This window comes from Pongo abelii, chromosome 7 (assembly GCF_028885655.2).
Source record: "Pongo abelii isolate AG06213 chromosome 7, NHGRI_mPonAbe1-v2.0_pri, whole genome shotgun sequence".
NCBI lineage: Eukaryota > Metazoa > Chordata > Mammalia > Primates > Hominidae > Pongo > Pongo abelii.
The window spans coordinates 23,404,273-23,425,182 of record NC_071992.2 but is presented as its reverse complement, the minus strand read 5'-3'; the positions used below and the strand labels follow the sequence as shown (position 1 = coordinate 23,425,182).

Sequence of the window (20,910 nt, the reverse complement as noted above, 5' to 3'; positions counted from 1 at the left end):
GATCCTGTCTATTTGGTTGTTCAATGCCTGCTCTGTGGGAATGCTCTCTAGTGGACACTGAGAATGATCCACCCCATTTTTCCTCATTTTGCAATCTTGCCCTTTCCAGGCTCTTGACCATAACCAGCTAAGCCATTCTCTACTGCTTGTGGGTATGTGACTGTCATAACCTCAGGGCCCTTCTCCCACCACATCAGGTTGGGGATCAGTTCAAGTGTTCAAGGCCCTCTCCAATGGGAAGATTTCCCTTCACTGCTGACTTTCAGGGCTGCCCTTGCATCAGGCTACTGGGAGATAGTGGTACATTTTTGGGTTCAACTGGAATACGGAGTTGACTTATCTGTGAAGTAGGCCCAAGATTTTCCTTCTCCATCAGCTGGTGATGGAGAACTCCCTACAACCAGGAGCTGAAGGAAACACATTGGTGCAACATAAGTAGGTGACGTGAGATCTGGGTCACCTGTTTGTGTCCTTTAGGCCTGCTAGGGACTGATCTTGAATGTGCCATTTTCATTAAATGGTGGAATTCTCCAGCGTCCACACAACTTATGACTTGGCAGTTCTAAACATATCCAGACTATGATGGACAGCTCTGGTCTCATTGTTCCTTGATATCCCATGGTCAGGTGATTAGTCCCTACTACAGCCCAATAGCATGCCTAAACCTGCCTTTTGAAGGGTGAGGTTTTTTTTTTTTTCTTTTTTTTTCTGTAGATAGTTCAGTCTTGCTCTAGAATCCTAGGGTTTTTTTCTGTAACTTCCCTGCTTAATCTCACCAAGACTCCTCAAAACATTGTCATCTATCCCAGATATTGCTAGCATCCTGGAATCTGCCAGGTCTTAAGGTACCAAATATGAAGCCGCTACCTTAAAGATGGGATGTTCAAGGTTTAACGATTTCTTCTTTATCTTGGAAGAAATATCTCAATATGCCCCATACCACTGGACCTTTAAAAACTTTTCTGATGTGGCAGGCCTCTTAGTCTTTGTAGGGCTTATCTCCAACCCCTGATGCACACATCTTACCAGGACATCTGAGTACTTGCCATTTCCTGCTCATTTCAATTGTTATTATGATGCTATCAGTATAATAGACCGGTCTGATGTTCTGTGGAATGTTGAGAAAAAGATGGTTCCTTTGAACTGTATGGTGACAGAGAGCAGAAGAGTTAAATAGATCTGGGCAAAACCATTCATATGTACAGCTATGTATGGCAAGTGAATGCAAACTTGTTCTGATCTTCCTCGAGAGAGACTGAAAAAAATGTAATCATCAGATTGTAAACCACATACTAAGTGCTGGAGGCTGTGCAGATCTGTGCTACTGAAGATATCTGGCAAAAAGACTTGCAATTGAGGCTACTGTTTGGTTAAGTTTATCGTAGTCCATTGTTATCTGCCAGGAGTCATCTAATTTTGCCGATGGCTTATATGGAGATCTGATGGGGACCATGACCCTGTATCCTTTAAGTCTTTGAAGGTGATACCATACTAGTCTTTTTCATTCCATCTAAGGTGTAGTATTGTTTTACCGTCTTGGCCCAGTGAGCATATGTTTATGTGTATGTATGTGCATTTTAGTGTGTGAGTGTAGGTATGGGTGTGAGTACGGGAATGCCTTAGTCTGTTTTCTGTTGCTGTAACAAAATAGCACAGATGGGGTAATTTCTAAAGAACAAAAATTTATGCTCTCACAGTTCTGGAGTCTGGGAAGTCCAAGATTAAGGTACTGGCAGCTGATGAGGATTTTCTTGCTGCATCCTTACATGGCAGAAGGCAGAAGGGCAAAAAAGGGACAAATGCTGTGTCCCCAGATGGTAAAAGATCAGAAGAGAAAATCTACTCCTGCAAGCCCTTTTAAGATGCATTAGTCCATTCATAAGGGTGGAGCTCTCATGACCTAAATACATCCCAAAAGATCACACCTCCAGGCCGGGCATGGTGACTCATGCCTGTAATCACAGCACTTTGGGAGGCCGAGGTGGGCGGATCACCTGAGGTTGGGAGTTCGAGGCCAGCCTGACGAACATGGAAAACCCTGTCTCTACTAAAAATACAAAATTAGCCAGGCATGGTGGCACATGCTTGTAATCCCAGCTACTCGGGAGGCTGAGGCAGGAGAATCACTTGAACCTGGGAGTCAGAGGTTGTGGTGACCTGAGTTCATGCCATTGCACTCCAGCCTGGGCAACAAGAGCGAAACTCTGTCTCAAAAAAAAAAAAAAAAAATCACACTTCCAAATACTTTTGCATTAGAGATTAAATTTCAATGTGTAATTTGGAGGGGACAAAAACATTCAAACTATAGCAGCGGTAAGAGTGTGTATATGTGTGTGGGTGTGGGTGTGTGTGGGTGTGAGTGTATGTATGTGGGTGTGTTTGTGTGTAAGAGTATGTGTGTGTGAGTGTGTGGGTGTGTGTTGATGGCAGGAGAGGTGGGGAGCCTTCCACTTGGCCTTTTCTACTCCAACAAATACTACACAGGCCAGGAATTCAGTGTGAGAGGTCTGCCAACTTCTGGGTGCATTCATCTAGATTATGCATAAAAGGACCTGAAAAATGACCACAGAGTGAGGCTGTAAACCCACTGGACCCTCTATGAAGTGAACATCTACTGGGAGTCCATTGATTAAATAATATTTCTATGCTTTCCACTCAAATAGGATGGTGTTTTTGATCCCTTGGTATCAGTTTCAATCTGTGCAGATCCTGTATCCAGCAGTCTCTGAAATTTCTGGGCATTATCTTTTTCCCAGTATACAGTTACTCTGATAAATGGCCAAAAGTCCATTTAGGGTAGGAATGAGAGTATTGGTACTGTATATACTTTCTGTGGCATTTTCAGTATCCTTTATCAAAGGGGCCCTGATCTCTTCTTTTAGTGATGGGCTGTGAGTCCAAGAACTATCTCAGATCTGGAAACTGGATGAGGGATTATAATGTTCTATTCTAGCCACTGACATCAGCCTTCTGCTCACCCCGTCTTGATCATTTTAAGTTATATAAGCCAAGCAATACCTTTGTTGGCAAAGAAGATCTATCTCACCTTTGGAAACATCGAGGATTATTAGTCATTGCAACAAGTCTTCCCCCACCCCACCTCCTCCTAGTTATGATTCCAGCCTTGCTGCCCATCACATAATTGCATTCACTTTGTTTCTGACGTTGTCCTGGCTATTCTAGAATCCCAGCCCCATTGACATTTGGGAGCCATGGCAGCATCTCCCACTGTTTTTCCTGGCCTCAGACAATAGCCACCACTGAATTACTGATCACAGTGCCCCATTTCTTTATTGCTTTATTGAAGGCAATGTCCTCCAGGCCTCCCTGGAGAACATAGTTAGCGTGTTCGCTGGTATAACACAGCAAATTCAGTTCAACAAGGTGCCTCTCTGAGCCTTTTGTTCCCTTCCTCAATACCCTGCCAAGGCAGTTCTGGCATTTCCACCTCATATACTATAGGCTGTTATTGTTTCCAAGCTTCAAGGAGCCATGCCAACAGTGCATTAGGACTGACTCTGAATGTCTTTGCCAGGGTATTCAATCTTGAGTCATAGGAAAGTGTTCTCATGTCAATGAATTGTCCACAACCTAACCTTGTATTCCATCCATGCAGTCCAGCACACTCAACATTAATTCCCAGGCATATTCTCCAAGTTCCTGCTGGATTTGCAGCAGCTTCTTTTTTTTGGAATAATCTGTTTCCTTCCATAAGAAGTGACGTATTTGTCTAGTCAAGTCATGCTGAGGCTTGTTCTTAGATATTGGCTTAGAAACAAGGGGAAGTTCAGGCAGCCCTGGGGGACAGTGATCATCATTTTGTGAGTCATTAGCTTTTAGTGAGGCTTTTTCATGGATCCAGGCCAATAAACAGTGTCTCCTCTGCATGGGGGAGGTGGTATTTCTGCTGGCCCAAGGGATTAGGGGAATCTGGGACTTCAAGGTTCTCAAGTGAGTCAATCTAAATGTCTTTATCACAGGTCTCAGGGTTCCATTCATTTCTAATGGGGGCCATCCCTTTAGCATTGAAGGCTTTGAATGCAGCTTCCTTTGCATCTCTGCCACCCTGTTAGTCATACACTGAGCCCAATTTCTGTTCAGTCTGCCTCTCAGCTGGAGGAGACGAGGTTCTCTTTAACATGCTCCTGGAGACCTTCTGAATTTCAAGTTGATAGCTCAGTTGAACTGAACCTATCATATTTTTCCTTCAGAACTTTGGGGGAGTTAACAACACTTAACTAACTTCACAATTGTCATAACTAAAATTACTCCCGTTGTTTTCAAGTCTAGGCCAGTACTTCTCAGACTATTTGTTGTAAAGGAATAGTTTAAGCAATACTTTGTGGACTGATGAATTTCTAAAAAAAAATAACAAAATAAAAAAGGCATATGGTTAGGCACAATGACTCATGCCTGTAATCCCAGCATCTTTGAAGGCCAAGGCAGGAAGATCACTTGAGGCCAGGAGTCTGAGGACAACCTGGGCAACATAGTGAGACCTCGTCTCTACAAAAAGCTAAAAAATTACCTAGGCTTGCTGATGTGTTCCTGTAGTCCTAGCTATTCAGAAAGGTGAGATGAGAGAATCAACTGGGCCCAGGATTTGGAGGTTACAGTGAGCTATTATGGTGCCACTGTACTCCAGCCTGGGTGACAGAGTGAGACCCTGTCTCTAAAAAAATCAAAGAAAGCCTATGGACCACACTTCGAGTAACACTGTGCTAGATCTATTGTATAAGCCAGTGCATTTCCTTCCACTTGGACTCCATCTCAATGCGTTTCACCACAGGTGAGCATTTTAGTAATTTTGATGCCGTGGTGTGCCAGGGTTGTCTCCACCCCATCCCATTTATCACCAGCAATGGGGTCCTCATTAGCATCTGGTTGGCACGTGATCCTATTCTGGCACCTTATGCTGAAGATCTGCTTCCTACTCTTATTCTGGCACCAAATATCTTAGATTGGGTTCTCCCAGAAGCATATTCTGAGCCAAGTAGATGGATGCATGTAGTTTATTTAGGAGGTGATCCTTGGAAACACAGTAGGGAGTGGGGAAGTGAGACAGGGAAGGAAGAAAGCTGAAAAGGATGTATTATTGTATAAATTCCCACTGTGAGAATCTGGGCTCAATTCTACTGGGAAACTGGAAGTAGATTAGAACATTCCGCAGACTTATTTTACTCAAGGATTATTGGCTGATGGCTGCTTCAAGAACATTGACTCTCAGCATCTCCTGTAGATTTGCAGACTGAAAGAAATCTCTCAGGCAGGGAGGTATATGTGCTTGCAGCAGGGTACCACCAGCATGTACCAACACAGGGATATGGACAGATCATTGACAGCATCTGCTATGGAGAGGTACCAGAGGTCCATTCAAAGAGGCAGAGGCAGGAGGTCAATCCTAGGCGCATGCCAGGGCAAGGTGGAAACTGGAAATGAAGGCCAGCCCATGTTAGTCACTGATAAACTGAATGAAGGGTACAGGAAAGAGCAGAGTGTGATTTAAAAAAATGTGGTGCAGTCCAGGTTTGTTTGTGACCAGAGATTTTTGCAACTGGAGAGTAGGGTCTTACTACTAAGGGTGGAAGGACACAATGTGATGTGTTACAAACTGGGACTTGGCAGGGCTATCTGCCTCCTAAAGAATGAGATAGAACAGAGCTCTACAGGCCTTTTGTGAGTTAACCTAATCGTTTGTGTGTGGGGTGTGTGTGTGTATGTGTGTATGCGTGAGTGTTTTAAAGAGATGGGGTCTTGCTATGTTGCCCAGGCAGGAAACAAACTCTTGGACTCAAATGATCCTACAGCCTTGGCCTCCCAAGTAGCTGCAGCAACAGGTGTGAGTCACTGTGCCTGGCAACCAAATGACTTTTGACTTGTCTGTGAACCCCACCATCCTACAGAGGTACCTCCAAGGCATGGGGTGGGCTAAGGGCGTAGGGTGTGTAGCCCCCACTTTGGCTTCAAGCACAGTGTCTTTAGTGGTTGCTGTCTTCTGATGAGATTTTGTTTGAAATGATGTTTCTGCTTCTAAAAGACTGATTGAAAACCAGTGACCTAATCTGTGGAGTTCTGTTTTATCTGCTTTTGGGTGAATCCACTTGGCATGTCAGAGGGTCAGGGCTTGGGGCAGCCGATACGCTGTGTGGGAGGCCCTGGCACATGGAGAATGTGCCTGGGTCTCCCTGAGAGTAATTTTGTCTTCAGATGCCATCTGCAGGGTTTGTAAGAAAAAATAAATAAAAATAAAGTAGTGGTGTCACTTCAAACTTCTGTTTCATTTTTTCTCTCTGTGTAAACCCAGAGTGGGCAGGAACATTCTCTAGTGGTCGGCATGTGTCTCCTGCCCTAACACCTAGTTACCTTGGAAAGTAAACTTGCAGGAGGTACACAGGAAGTCCTGGGCAAAGGTGCCAATCAATTTCCAAGTCCGAGGGATTTCAGGGGGTCCCTTATCTGCCTTCTCTCTAAACCCTAGCCTTCCCTCCCCTCTCCTTTTACAAGAAGGTTGCATTTGGGCCTGGCAGACACATGCTTCTTCCTCATGGCCTCTGCACACCTAGCACCTTGGACAGGGACAGGCGAGGCCATTTCCAGGACTATTTCTCTCAGGGGAACAATTTACTTTTTGCTCTGTGCTTGTCAGCAGAGCTCTTAAATTTTGAGGACAGTTGGATGAAATTGGATGTAGCCAATTTGCATCTTCAAATCGGTTTTGTACACATGGTGCGTGCACTCATGTCTCTGGGGACGAGAGGGGAATGGTGTTTGACAGCTCACAGGCCGTGAGATGACAGTTGTCTCTGCTTTGTCTTTGAGCCTGGGCCTGTGTATCCTTGTGCCTCAGTTTCCTTTTAGGAAAATGGGGGTGGTGGGCTGAGTGATCTCTGAGGTCTCTTTTAGCTTTGGTGTTCTATGGTTTTATGGCTCTGAGGAAAGAAGATGGTAAGAAAACCAATAGTCCGTGTTCCACTGTGTAGCTGAACTGCAGGTCAAGTAGAAAGAGTCAAACTCTTCTTTGCACAGTCTTGGTTCAGACCAGGCTCAGCGTTTGGACATTGTCATGTAAGCAGGTCTGGAAGTGTGGAGGGTGAAGGGGCAGCTGCTGTTTGCTCAAGATGACCTCTTGCAGCCTCTGTGTAGCTGGAATTGGCCATGGGCAATGCAGAAAGTCACTGGATCTCTTAGAACCTCAGTTGCCTCACCTGCAAAGAGAAGCTGAAAAGAATCCCTCCTAGTCTGGTTGAGAAGAATAACCAGGAAGTGCCTGAGATGTCACAGGCACTCATCAGTGTTAGCTTCCTGATCCTTTCCCTTCCACTTGGGTCCTGATCTGGAGTGGCACATTTGAGTAAGAGCCCTCCATGGGTACATTATTCTCACTTCTTCATCTTTATCTCCTATAGCTCCCAAAGCTCAAGGACCTTTTTTTTCCCCTGCAGTTGTCCTCTCTCTCTCTCCTGCATCATTAATTTTTACCTCTCACATTCTATTGGAGTGTTCGCATCAGAATACAAACATGCCGTAATATCTTCAATCTTAAAAAAAATCTCCCTTGACCCCCACATCCCTCTTCAATTACTGTTCAATTTCTCTGCTTGCTTTGACAGCAAAACTTGTCGATACTTTCTGTATCTACTTTCTCACCTCTAATTCTCCTGTGAACCCATTCGCATCAAGCTTTCATTCCTACCACCTCACTGAAATAGCTCCTAGCAAGGTTGCCCTTTACTAATTTGAGTGGTCAACTCAGAGTCCTCCTGTTGACCTGCTGGCCATATTTGTCACAACTAATCACTGTATTATTTGACATACTTTCTTCCCTTGGCTCACTGTTGTTCTTTAACAGTCGTCTTTCCTGGTTTTCTCTTATCTTCCTTACTTTTTAATGCTGGAGTTCCCCAGGGTGCTCAGTTCTAACAGCTGTTCTCTAGGTTCCTCCCCAAATTTATATCTCCAGTCCCACCTCTGACTTCCCTCCCCTTATTACAGACTGATATATCCAGCTTGCCCAGTGTTGCTGCTTGGTTGTCTAGCAAGCACCTTAAACTCACCATAGACAAATCTGAGTGCATCTTAGAAACTGACAACTCAGACTTCCTCATCTTTGTCATGGGAAAATTATTTTTTTCCAGATGTCCAGACCAAAACAAATCTAAGAATAATTTTTGACTTCTCTCTTCCTCTCCCTCTTTACATGCAACCTGCCAAAAAAAAAAAAAAAATGAGGCAGCTCTACTTTTGAAATAATCCTTCCTCCTACCCCTTCTCCTGACCTCTACCATAGTCATCTTGGAGCAAGTCACCATGATCTCTTGCCTAACAATTTCAACAGTCCACTAACTGGTTTCCTTGCTTCCATCCTTCCTTTTTATAGTTGGGAATGATAGTCATGGTTTAGATGTTAATTTTAAAACATAAATGGGATCATGTCACAACTGTGCAAAACAATCCAAGCCGTCCCCATCTCTCTCAGGATAAGTTCTTTTTTTTTTTTTTGTGGGAAAATGACAACTAGTATAACATAAATGGATAGTATATTGAAGACAACATTGGATTTAACATTGTAACGTAAATTATGTATTCCTAGTGTTTATTAGTTGGGAACCTCTATGCCAGGGATAAAAATTGGTGGCCTTTGGGTCCAAATTCAAACTGCAAATATGTTTTATTTGGCTTAAATGTTGTGGTTGCCATACTGTTTTGCCTGCTGTTTTGGCTTGAATATATTTAGTCAGAGCATTTAGCCACAAACTCTACTATAGTCTCTTATTTTATACCAATGTTATGTTACTGGCTATCCAATAGGCATTTGAGATTTTATTCCATATATATTTCTACTTATTTTCTTCTGCAAGCGAATACTTCCTTTTTCCAATATTATTTTTATTTTTATTTTATTTTAAGTTCTGGGATACATGTGCTGAATGTGCAGGTTCGTTACGTAGGTATACATGTGCCATGGTGGTTTGCTGCACCTATCAACCTGTCATCTAGGTTTTAAGCCCCACATGCCTTAGGTATTTGTCCTAATGCTCTCCCTCCCCTTTCCCCCCACCCCCTTACAGGCCCCAGTGTGTGATGTTCCCCTCCCTGTGTCCATGTGTTCTCCATTGTTCAACTCCCACTTACCAGTGAGAATATGCAGTGTTTGGTTTTCTGTTCCTGTGTTAGTTTGCTGAAGGCGATGGTTTCTAGCTTCATCCATGTCCCTGCAAAGGACATGAACTCATTCTTTTTTATGGCTGCGTAGCATTCCATGGTGTATATATGCCACATTTTCTTTATCCAGTCTATCCCTATGGTAACTTTTCTGACACCTGCTTAAAACCCAAAAGGTCTACAGGATTGTGAAGCCCTGTTTTCACGGTCTGTATTCATACTGAAAATCAGGATCAAATGAGCTTTTGCCCTTCTGTTCCACGGGAGGTTTCTGTGCTCCCTGAGCTCACCTTAGGACACCTGCGTTATTGTTTGACAGTGTACTGCCCCAGTCAAACTCCCCACCTGGCACTGTCCCTGGAGCAGGTTGCGCCTGGGTGGTGTGTAGCCAGGTGTTTGGCGCCAGATGCAAGAGCCCCTTGGGGCTTGCCCCCCACCCCCACCTCAGTGGGTCAGTGAAAAAACGGTAAGTTCTACATGATCTAGGCCTTCTCTACCTCTCTGGCCTCCTTTGCCCTTTGTTCACTCTCTTGCAGCCACATCATACTCTAACGTGCCCAGCACAGTCCCAGTCTAGGGCGTTTGCATCTGCTCTTCCTGCCACCTGAAATGTTCTTCTCCAAAGCTGGTCACATTGTTCACTCCTTCACTTCATTTGGGTCTACACAAATGGTACCTTCCCAGAGAACTTTCCATGAACCTCCTATCAAAAACACCACCCTTTGTCATTCTCTATTCCCCAATTATTCTTTTTGTTTTTTAAATTTGAGAGCTTTATTGAGGTATAATTGACATACCATAAACTACACATATCTGATAAGTTTTGATATAATGTATACATCAGCAAAACCATCCCCACAATTAAGATAATGAACCTATCCATCACTGGCAAATGTTGACTTGAGCTGCTCTGTAATCCTCCCTCCTGCCTCTCTCCCATACACAAGCAATTACGGATCTGTTTTCTGACTATAGATTAGTCTGCATTTTCTAGAATTTAATACAAGTAGAATCAAACAGTGTATATTCCTTTTTGCCTGGTTTCTTTCGCTCAACACAATTATTTAGAGACTCCTTCATGTTGCAGCAGGTATCGGTAGTTCATTCCTTTTTATTGCTGAGTAGTATTCTATTGTGTACCTGTCTATTCACCTACTGCTGTATGGGACATTTCTAGTTTTTGCTGTTACAAATAAAGATGCTGTAAACATTCATGGGCAAGGCATTGTATGAACACATGTTTTCCTTTCTCTTGGGTACATGCCTAGGGGAGGAATGACTGGGTCATATGGAAGGTGTATATTTAATTTTTACGAAACTGTCAAACTGTTTTCCAACAAAGCTTTTTACATTTTACAGATCAACTAGCAGCGAAAGCGAGTTCTAGTTCCTCCATGTCCTCGCCAACACTTTCAGCAACTTTAAAAGGTATGTAGTGATATCTCATGGTGGTTTTAACTTGGATTTTTCTAATTACTAATTATTTTAGTAATCTTTTTCATGTGCTTATTATTTTAGCATCTTTTTCATGTGCTTATTTGCCATCCATATACTTCATTTGGTGAAGCGTCTGTTCAGAAGTTTTGTTTGTGGACAGTCATGTGTCACCTAATGATGGGGATACATTCTGAGAAATGTATTCTTAGGTGATTTTGACATTGTGAATACATCATAGTGTGTACTTACATAAACTTAAGTGGTACAGGTTGAGTATCCCTAATCTAAAAATTTGAAATCTGAAATGCTACAAAATCTGAAACTTTTTTTGGAGTGCGGACATTATGCCACAAGTAGAAAATTCCTCGCCTGACCTCATGTGACAGGTTGCAGTCAAAACTTTGCTTTATGCACATTATTATACAATACGTATAAGATTACCTTCAGGATAGTCATGAAAGGTATATATGAAATATAAATAAATTTTGTGTTTAGGCTTGGGTCCCATCCCCAAGATATCTCATTATGTACATGCAAATATTCCAAAATCTAAAGAAGACTGAAATCTGGAACACTTCTTGTTCCAAGCATTTCAGATAAAGGATATTCAACCTGTGTAGCTTCCTATACACCTAGGCTAGATGGCATAGCTGATTGCTCCTAGGCTACAAACCTGTACAGTATGTGACTGTACTGAATACTGTAGGCAAATGTAACGTAGTGGCAAGAGTTCATACATCTAAAAGTAGAAGAGGTACGGTAAAAATACGGAATTATAATCTTGTGAGACCACCATCATATATGTGATTTGTCACTGACCAGAACATTGTTATGTGTTGCATGACTATTAGTTTTCTGGTGCTGTATAACAAGCTATCACAAACGTAGTGGCTTAAAACAACATTCGTTTGTTATCCCACAGTTTTTGTGCATTGGGAGTCTGGGCACAGTTTAGCTGAATCCTCTGCTCAGGGTCTTACCAGGTTGTAATCAGGGTGTCAGCCAGGCTGATATCTCACCTGGTGGCTAGGCTAGGGACAAATCCACTTCCAAGCATATCAGGTTGTTTGCAGGATTATCTTGGAGCAGTGTGATTGAGGGCCCTGGCTTCTTACTAGCTGTCTTTTAGCTACTAGGGGTTGTCTGCCATACCTTGCCATGTAGCCCCCTCCACAGGCAGTTTAAAACATGGCTTTTTGCTTCTTCAAGGCCAGCAGGCAAATCTCTTTGCAGCCTGCTAAGATGGAGTCTTACGTAACATAAGGTAATCATGAAGTGATAGCCCGTCATCTTTGCCATATTCTGTTGGTTAAAAGCAAGTTGCAGAGTCTATGTGTACTCAAAGGCAGATGGTTAAACAAGGGCATGACTCATTGGAGGTCATCTTAAGGTGTGTTCACCAATCCATTATTTTACTGGGTTATCTATTTTCTTCTTTTTGAATCTCGAGAGTTCTCTATATACTCTGGATACGCATTCTTTATCAGATGTATGCTCTTCCTCCCAGTCTGTGGCATGTCTTCTCATGCTCTTAACAGTGTCTTTCAAAGATCAGAAGTTTTAAATTTTGAAGTCTGATATATCAATTTCTTCCTTTATAGATACTGCTTTTGGTGTTAGACCTAAGAAATCTTTGCTTAACCCAGGGACAAAAGCTTTTACTTATATAGTATTTTCTTCTAGAAGTATTATAATTTCAGGCTTTATATTTAGGTTTATGATCCATTTTTAATTAGCTAGAATCACGTTTGACTTCTCTCTTCCTGTCCCTCTCTACATGCAACCTGTCAAGAAAATGAAGCAGGTTGTATATCATGCTAAGATACGGATTGGAGTTTACTTTTTTTGCCTATAGACATCCAACTGTTGGGATACTGGTCTGTAGTTTTATTGAAATATCTTTATCTGGTTTTGGTATCAGGGTAATGCTGACCTCAGAGAACGAATCAGGAAGTGTTTCTTTTCTTCAATTTTCTGGGAGAGTTTGTATTGAATTGTTATTATTTATTCCCTAACACTTTGATAGAATATACCAGCAAAATCATCTGCATCTGGAATTTTCTTTGTGGGAGGAAATTTATTTAATACATATAAGGTTACTTAAGTTACCAATTTTTTCTTCATTGAGTTTGATGGTTTTTTTCTTTCAAAGAACATGTCCATTTCATTTAAGTTGCTTGTTTATTGGCACAAAGTTTTTCGTAAGATTCTCTGATTATCGTTTTAATATCTGCAGAATCTGTAGTGATATAACCTCTCTGATTCCTGATATTGGTATTTCATGTTTTCTCTCCTTTTTCTTGATTAATCTGGCTAGAAATTAATAAATTTTATTGATCTCAAAAAACCATCTTTTGATTTTACTAATATTTATATTGCTTTTCTGTTTTGTAGTTCATTGATTTTGCCTGCCATCTTTATTATTTCCTTTCTTCTACTTATTTTGGGTGTACTTTTCTATAAATATCAATTAGGTGCCGTTGGTTGATAATGTTGCTTAAATAGTCTATGTCCTTACTGATTTCCTTTCTGTTTGTTCTACCAATTATTGAGAAGTAAGCATTGAAATTCTTTACTAAAATTGTAGATTTGTCTATTTCTGCTTACGGTTTTGTCAGTTTGTGCTTCATGTAGCTTAAAACTTTATTATTAGGTGCATTACCTTTTTGGCATTGCTATGTCTTTTTGATGAATTGGCCCTTTTATCATTATGAAATAATCTACTTTACCTTTGATTATATTCTTTGCTCTACAATCTACTTTGATAGTAGTATAGCCACTGCAGTGTTTTTTGGTCAGTGTTAGCATAGTACTTTTTCCATGCTTTTGCTTTTAATATAATTGTGCTTTTATATTTAAGGTTTGTTGTGAGCAGTATACAGCTGAAAATCCTGCTTTTTGTTGGAGTATTCACACCTTTGCACTTAATGTGACTATTAATATAGTTGCTTAAATCTATTATTTTGCTAGTTGTTTTATATTTGTTTTATCTATTCTTTTTATTATTTTCTTCTTTTCTAGTATCGTTTGGAGTAATTGATTATTTTTATTATTTCATTTATAAAGTGATTTTCTATAACTCTTTGTTATGTTATTTTAGTGGTTGCTTTAGGATTTTTAATATACATATTTAATTTATCAGTCTACCTTTAAGTGGTATTATAAGTACCTCATGAATAACATAAGAGCTTTATAGTAATATACTTCTATTTCTCTTCTAATGTTCTTTGCGCTGTTGTTGCTACACTGTTTACTTTTATACATGTTATGAACCCCAGGCTACATTGTTATTATTTTTATATAATTAGTTATCTTTAAAAGATATTTAAATAATAAAAAACAATTTTACATATTTCCCTATGTATTTACCGTATCTAGGGCTCTTCATTCTTTTCCGTAGATATCTAGTTCCATCTAGTATCATTTTTTTTTTCTGCTTGTAGGACTTTCTTCAACATTTCTTGTACTCTGGATCTTCTGGTGATAAATTCTCTCAGCTTTTTCATGTCTCAAAAGTTATTATTTTGCCTTTGGTTTTAAAAGATATCTTTGCTTCTGCAGAATTCTAGGTTGACAAATTTTTCTTTCAGTAACTTAAAGTTGTTGCTTCACTGCTTTCTGGCTTGCATTGTTTTTGATGTGTTATCTGCTCACATAGTATCCCGTTCTGCTGTACCCAACATGTGGGCTTCTTTTTCTGGCTGCTTTCAAGGTTTTCTCTCTATTGTTGGTTTTGTGCAATTTGACTATTGGATTTGGAAAATTTCTAGCCATTAGTTTTTCAAATATTTTTCTGTCTTCCCTTTTTTCCTCTCCTTCTTTGACTCCAAGGAAGTCAATATCAGGAATTAATCAAGAAAAAGGAGAGAAAACATGAAATACCAATATCAGGAATTACACATACATGAGAGCACTTGGAGTTATCCCATAACTTAGTAATGCTGTGTTTATTTGTAAAGTTATTTTTCTCTCTGAGTTTCATTTAGAATAGATTTTATTGATATGTATTCAAAATTTGCTACCATTTTCTTCTGAAATGTCTAATGGGATTTTAATCCCACACTGTGTAATTTTATCTCACACATTGTAGTTTCCATCTATAGAATTCCAATTATCTTTCTATCATTTATGTCTCTACTTAACTCTTTGAATTACAGTCATAATAACCATTTAACATTATTGTCTGCCAGTTCTAATATCTGTGTCATTTTTGAGTTGATCTCAATTGATTGATTTCTTTTCTCATTGTGGGTTGTATTTTCCTATTTCTTTGTATGCCTGGTAATTTTTGATCAGTTATCAGACATTGTGACTATTACTTAGTCAGGTGCTGGATATTTGTGTTTTCATATAAATATTCTTGAGCTTAGCTCTGTGGTGGAGTCAAGTGACTTGGAAACAGTTTAACTTCTTTCGGGTCTTGGGCTTAAGATTTGTTAGATGGAACCAAAGCAATGCTCAGTCTAGGCATTCCTCACTACTGAGGCAAGGCTCTGAGTTATAAAGTTTTACAGTGTGGCTGATGGGAATAGGCACTGTCTCTGGCCCTGTGTGAGCAGTGGGCACTGTTCCCTTCAATCCTTTTGGATGGTTCTTTCCCTGGTCTTGGACATTTTCCACACACACACATGCTGATCAGTACTCAGCTGACTACTCAGTAGGAGCCCTGTCCTGATCTCCAAAGTTATCTCTCCTTGCATCTCTCTCTGTTTCTGCTCCATTTTGGCAACTATCTGCCTTGGTTTCCCTGGACTCCAAGCTGTCTGTCTCTTCAACTGAAAATGTCTTCTGGGCTCCATCTGTTCCTCCTCCTTGTGCCTTGAGCTAGAAATTCTCTCAAGTTGGGACTAATGTAGAGCTCACCTGTTTCTTGTCCCTCAGGAATCATTGTCCTTTGTTGCCTAATGTTCAGTGTCTTCAAAACCATTGCATTTTATATTTTGTAAATAGTTTGAATGTCTCAGAAAGAAGAGTCATGGTCCTTCTTACTCCATTCTGACTGGAAACCCTGGTTTCCTTTATTTTTCTTCATAATTATTGTCACCAGTGATGTTATATATTTATTTGTTTTGGTTTTTTTTTTTATTCCTACTAGAATGTAAGTTCTATGAGAGCAGGGATTTTTTGGTTCACTGCTGAGTCCCTTTCACCTACAACAGTGTCCGTTATATAATAGGTGCTCAATAAATATGTATTAATGAATGAAAAGATGAGTCAATAAATGGATGCATCCCGACACCCAGCCACCCTGGTCTCCTCATGTCTTCTCCTTCTGCCAGATCTCTGCCTCTGTCCTTCTGCTCATGCTGGTTCCTGCTTGACGAAACCCTCCTCTTTCCTCTCTGATATGTTTTTCTGTCTTTCAAGCCCCAGCTCCCATGTTTCTTCTCCCATAATTCCTTCTCTGATTGTTGTGACTGACTCAGATCTCTCTTTCCTCTAAGTTCTTTCAGCACTTAGAGCCAGTACCATGTAAATTACAACGTCATTGCTCCCCTTTTTGGGTTATGTGAGCTCTTTGAGGGCCTTCCCCTGTCTTCCCCTGTTTCCCACTATGCACCTAGCATAGGGCCAGTCTCAAGAAATACATGTTGGTGATGGCTGGAGTCTCTTCTCTTTGCATAACTTGTGAGTGGATAGAGTCCCCTGTTCTTCCTCTATCTCCAATGTTTCCACAGTAGTCCCTATTTCAGGGGCTGGTGTCCTGTCCCTTTTGAATTTTCAGGAACCAGAATGTCTGGAATTTGGAAGACTTTTGAGGTTTCAGGTCAGAGCAAAGAGTTTGGAAACAGGCTGTGGAAGAAAAGGGGATGGCAGTTGGGATGAGGGACAAATATTTGATGAACATGTATTTTATGCAGTCACTTTGTCTATTATTACTTCTCATGCCACCATAGAACCATAAGCCTCATGATGCTAACATCAAGGTGGGCATGTTGAAACAGTGTTGCTTGTAAGTGAAGACCCGTAACACAGAGAATGATTGGATTCACAGAAAACCATGCTGCTAGGAACCCAATGGTTTCCCTCCAGAATTCCAGGCCCCCGGTGTGATGGTATTTGGAGATGGAGTTTTGGGGAAAGAATTAGATTTAGATGAGGTCATGTGGATGGGGCTCATGATGGAATTAGTGCCTTTATAAGAAGAGACACCACAAAGCCTGCTGCTTTTTTATCTACCATGTGAAGACACAGTGAGAGGGGGACTGTCTGCAAGTCAGGAAGAGAGGTTTTACCAGAAACAGACCATGTTGGCACCCTGATCTCAGACTTCAGCCTCCAGAAATGTGAGAAAATAAATTTTTATTGCTTTAGCCTCTCAGTCTATGACATTTTGTTATGGCAGCAGCTTGAGTGGACTAAGATATATGCCAATCAATCAGTGTGTTGTGATTCAGGAGGATTGGCATGAGGGAGTCACATCCTGGGAGAAAAGATGTGTGTGACTTCCCTTGCTCGGCCTTGATGAAGAAGCAGATAGTGCTGATACCTGTGAGAGTCACCCCAGTCTATTGTCTCATTGCTCCATCTCCTTTTTGGGTTGAACCATGGGAGGGCCACCCTGCATTGTGGCTCTTCCCAGCTCCCTTGCTGTAGCATGGGAGCCATGGTCACCCTGATTGGGCTGTTAAAAATGGATTGGATGCCCCCAGCTTTGCTCCTGGCAGCTGTTAGGGGACAGTGTCCTCCTTTTACTAGATCATGGACACAGTGCTTTGTGCTCTCACTGCATGAGGTTATCTCTGACAGTGAATGACAGGGTTCTTTGGCTTAATTCACTAGTGGAGGACAGAGTCCCTGACAGGTAGCTCAATCCACTTTCAGCTCTGAATCCACCTAATCATACTTCAAATCCCCATCAAGTCTCTATGAAGTTCCCCACTGGAGTAGCTCCCTCGGCTTGCGGTCTCCCCACCACTCAACCGGTGTGATCACCCTCCCCGTTGCTGCCATCAAACACAACCACATGTCCCCTTTTCTGCTCATTCCTGATGGAGGATGGTCTTGCTACCAACCCTCAGCCTTCTCTGCAGAGTACATGATTCTTCTCTTCCTGGTAAGAGCCAGTATGCATTTTCCTCTGTTCATCTCCCCAGTTAATGCTTCCAGGGCTATCTCAATTCCTTGAAGAACCTCCCCTTTGGTTGGGATGTTCTTGCCAAATAGGAGGCCTGTTGCTTCATAGAAAGAAGATAACTTGGAAGGTGCCCAGCCAACCAGCCTAAGTGATGTCAGCATTGTTTAGACCTGGTACACATCCCGGAATGAACTCCACAATGGTTACAATTTCCTTCTGGGAATGTGGCCATTTGGGACCCTAAAGATAACAGCTTGGATATTTTTCCTGTTTTGAAGTTGTCTTTTTGTTTGTTTGTTTTTTAAATAAACCTTTTCCTTTTGAAAGGAACCTGGATTTTACAAATTCACCTGCTCATATTTATGGTTTCAGGTCTTTTATCTCTCCAGCCATCAGGGAAAAAATAACTTTGGCAGCAGTAAAAGTAGACTGGCCACTCTTATCTCTGTCAAACTTGGGGGAAATGTTGTCAGATTGCCTGGCTCACATGACAGGGATATTTTTCTTGTAGTCTTGATCCTGTTCCCTGGCAAGTTGGATGTGATTTATCTTAACACTCAGCTTCCCCTGCCAGGACATGCACAGCATGTTTGGACACATGGTCTTTTAAAAATGTTATTTTGAACGTTATTCTTATTCATCTTGGGGCTGATTGTTTTGGGGGTCTGGAGTGTTCGATTTGGCTGCTAGTCTGCTTGAGCCTCACTGGGGTCCCCTGGGGGATGGGTGACTCACTTCTCTGTGGGATGAATCCCACAGAGACAGTTGGATCCATTGAAAGAAAAATTTCCTAACAAACCCAGTTATGTATAGAACCTGTGGTGTTGTATGGTTGTGGAACACATCCGGGGGAAATTTTACCTATACCTCTTCTCGATTGTGCTACCTCTAGCATGATTGACTCTTTTGTTGTCAGCCCATCTTGAGTTTACAGCACCCAAAGGGTATATGATCTGAATCAGGTAGAAAGAGAGTGTGCCTCTGTCTCTCTCTCTCTCTCTCTCTCTTTTTTTTTTCTGAGACGGAGTTTCACTGTTGTTGCCCAGGCTGGAGTGCAGTGGTGTGATCTTGGCTCACTGCAACCTCCACCTCCTGGGTTCAAGCAATTCTCCTGTCTCAGCCTCCCGAGGAGCTGGGATTACAGGTATGCGCCACCACGCCCGGCTAATTTTGTATTTTTAGTAGAGACGGGGTTTCTCCATGTTGGTCAGGCTGGTCTCGAACTCCCAACCTCAGGTTATCCACCCACCTCAACCTCCCAAAGTGCTGGGATTACAGGCATGAACCACTGTGCCCAGCCTGGGAATATGCCTCTCTTGTGTAAGGCTTGGGTGTGGCTATCCTAGAACCTACAGGTCCACAACTTTGACCTGGAAAGTTTAAGAGGTTGGGAAGTGTAGGATAGGCAGAAGAGCTTTCTGACTTTCTGGGATTTCAACATATTTCATCTCTGAGCCCTTAAGGTAGATGTCTCACTTCCTAGCAGAATGTAGAAAATGTAAAGTTGGGTTTAGGTACCAAGTGTTTCAGTAAAAATGAGCTTTAGTCTCCCTAGTTTGAAAAGAACTTTTTAAAGGGGTGGAAAAATGGTGTCTGAATTGGTGAAGAACTTTGCAAACAGAAAATCAGAAGCGTCCAACTAGGACCTTATCAAATTTAAAGTCGGTTATAAATTTTACATTGGTTGGAAAACATTTAGTTGTAGTAAAATTTAGTGAGATGACCTTAATGTGGTTGATAGTTCTGGCAATAAAAACAGATTTTAGGACAATTACCTGTGGCACAAATGTGGGGAGTAAGACTCTGGGGCACTGATTCCAGTTGAGAGTTTGAGGCTTAAAAGCATCTGTCCCAGTTTTTGCAGACACTAATTTGCTCTTAGTCCAGCCCCTCACGTTTAAAACCTGTTGCTGAATACAACACCAGAGAAAGATCATTTGTACCCAGAGCTGTTAATACACTTTCTTCTTTTTATTTTTTTAGACAGAATCTCACTCTGTTGCCCAGGCTGGAGTGCAGTGGCATGATCTCAGCTCACTGCAACCTCCGCCTCCCAGGCTCAAGTGATTTTCATGCCTCAGCCTCCCGAGTATGTAGGATTATAGGCATGCACCACCACGCCCAACTAATTTTTGTATTTTTTAGTAGAGACTGGGTTTCACCATGCTGACCAGGCTGGTCTTGAACTCCTAGCCTCAAGCAATCCCCCCACCTCGGCCTCCCAAAGTGCTAGGATTACAGACATGAGCCACTGTGCCTGGCCAAATAAACTTTCTGAAAGGTAGGTTCCGAGCCATAATATCTTGCTCACTTTTATCGAATCTATGATTGTATTTTATCCCATCACACACACAAAAGACATCTCTTTACTTCTCCTAAAAGATTTATCAGTTTTTGGATATTTTATAGATAATGTATACTTGATGAATGAGCATGAAGCCTGGAGTTTCCAGTCCAGTGTTTTATGTGAGAAGCAGACAGGCTCTTTGATAGGTCTTTCAACCACAGACCATGTTTTTAACCAATTACCACCTGGTGGTGAAGTCCACCAGGAGCAATATCCGATCGTGTGGTTTTTGTTGACTCTTCCCAAGCCTTCATATTGATTAAGAATGAATACATGAGCTCATCAAAGACCCGCAGTTCTTGATGCTTCTACATACTTGATACTATTATTTTATAATCACAGTCAGGGGCAGTAGACGAGCAGTAAAATCAGGGAAGTGTTTTGAACCCCATCATTTCAATTTGTTTCTTAATGATTTGATATCCCATGTGGATGAGAGGGGCATGAGCCCACTGCTGTGATGAATGGAAAGACACACATCGTTTATATTCAGATCACAGTTTCCACTGCCTTGAACTTCGAGTGGACAGGAGAGACAAGAGGTCTGATAACTGCTAGTAAACTGCTGGAAGGAGCCCTCCAGAGCAACAATCACGAAAGCAGCATTACTAATTTTGGTAGAATTTTCTAGTACTTCAACTGCTTAATAAGCAAAAATAGTGTGTGGTTCGGAGCATGAAGTTTGCTTCCAACTGCTTGGGTTCAAGTCTAGGTTTTGCCACTTGTTAGCTGTGTGGCCCTGTGGCTCATTTTCTTCTTCTGTACACTGTGAATAGTAATAGGTCCCACCTCCTTGGTGAGCTTATGTGACTTATTGTAGGTAGGGTCCTGAGAATAGCTTGGCATATGTAAGTGTTTGCTTTGAAAGCCTATACATTTTGCTCTT

The 20,910-nt window shown here is 41.5% G+C and overlaps 1 long non-coding RNA gene across 1 annotated transcript in view; it reads left to right on the top strand.

Moving 5' to 3' along the window:
- Nucleotides 1–1,117: 1,117 nt before the first annotated feature.
- The window catches only part of LOC134761911 (uncharacterized), a 137,252-nt gene continuing 117,459 nt past the window's right edge, over nt 1,118–20,910 (top strand). Inside the window, exons 1-2 of the long non-coding RNA XR_010141068.1 lie at nt 1,118–1,480; nt 10,522–10,590. This is a non-coding gene — a long non-coding RNA (uncharacterized LOC134761911). The remainder of the gene's footprint in view (nt 1,481–10,521; nt 10,591–20,910) is intronic.